This window comes from Penaeus monodon, chromosome 6, assembly GCF_015228065.2.
Source record: "Penaeus monodon isolate SGIC_2016 chromosome 6, NSTDA_Pmon_1, whole genome shotgun sequence".
NCBI classification, from domain to species: Eukaryota; Metazoa; Arthropoda; class Malacostraca; order Decapoda; family Penaeidae; genus Penaeus; species Penaeus monodon.
Genome location: NC_051391.1, coordinates 21,104,230 through 21,105,843, shown reverse-complemented (window position 1 = coordinate 21,105,843; position 1,614 = coordinate 21,104,230).

Genomic DNA, 1,614 nt, shown 5'->3' with positions numbered 1-1,614 from the left:
ACATACATATAGCTAAACACACACACACTACACACACACACACATATATATCTATACACACACAAATGTGGGATATACAGACATATATTGTATATATGTATACATATATAAAAAGGGATATCAATACATATATATGTATAAATTAAAATTTTATATCATATATATATATATATATATATATAAATATATAATGTCATCAATATATATTTATATATATGTATATATATATATATATATATGTGCATATACATATATGTAATATATATACACACATAATATATATGATATATTATATATACATATATACACGCATAAAAATCTACATATAATACATACATATAATAATACAGTTGGACCTTGTCGTCTCCCGAAGATCCTTGCTAAATCAAGTGCTGGTCACCCGCAACTCCCCCAGTGCTGATTGCGACACCGACCCTCCCTTGTCGCAAGCAAGGTCGACTCCTTCCCAGACGTGCCCACCACTCAAGCAGAATCCCGACCCCCTATCAACATAGCCAGAACAAACAAGCTTGAACTGCGGGAACATTCGCCATAGCCATCGACAAAGCCCTGGAGGCTGCCCCCAAACCCACAAGCGCAACTAAACGGTGGAACCACATACGCCAAAGCTGTGTTCCAGACTGCCCCGGACCCTTTGGTAGAAGAGAGAGGAAAAGCACTGACTGGTTTTTAAAGGCAGGAATTGCTAAACTGGAGCCCGCCACTGCTGCTAAGCGAGCCGCCCTACTTGTTCACAAGAAAGACCTTTCCACAAAGACGCTCGTAACACTTTGGGCTGCTCGAAAGGACACGCAGAGATCGCCAGGCGCTTTGCCAATGATTATTGGTTAAATCTCTGCCATAACATCCAACTCTCCGCAGACCTAGGCAACGTGCGAGGGATGTACGAGGGCATGAAGAAGGCTTTCGGACCAAGCCCCGTCAAGACACCCCCACTCAAATCAGCCAAGGGTGAGATCATCAAAGACCGCTGCAAGCAAATAAAGAGGTGGGCTGATCACTACCAAGAGCTCTACTCAAGGGAAACTACTGTCACTAGCACGGCCCTTGAGAGCACTCAATCACTGCCTCCCATGGTCGAGCTCGACACACCACCCACCATTGAAGAGCTCAGCAAGGCTGTTGACAATCTAGCCAACGGCAAAGCGCCAGGCAGCGACAACATCCCTCCTGAGGTAGTCAAGGCCGCAAAAGAGAGCTCTCTCCTACAACACCTTTACGAGCTCCTAATGCAGTGTTGGGAGGAAGGAGCAGTGCCCCAGGACATGCGTCACGCCATGATCGTCACGCTCTACAAGAATAAGGGGGAACGGAGCGACTGCAACAACTATCGTGGCATCTCGCTCCTCAGCATTGTCGGCAAAGCATTTGTCCGGTTCGCCCTAAACAGGCTGCAACTCTTCGCTGAACGAGTTTATCCAGAGGCGCAGTGCGGCTTCAGGGCCGCCAGGTCAACTATCGACATGGTGTTCTCTGTGAGGCAGCTGCAGGAGAAATGCCGGGAGCAGAGGCAGCCCCTGTACCTGGCATTCATCGACCTGACCAAGGCCTTCGACATGGTCAGCCGAGATGGACTGTTTGCCCTCCTCCAGC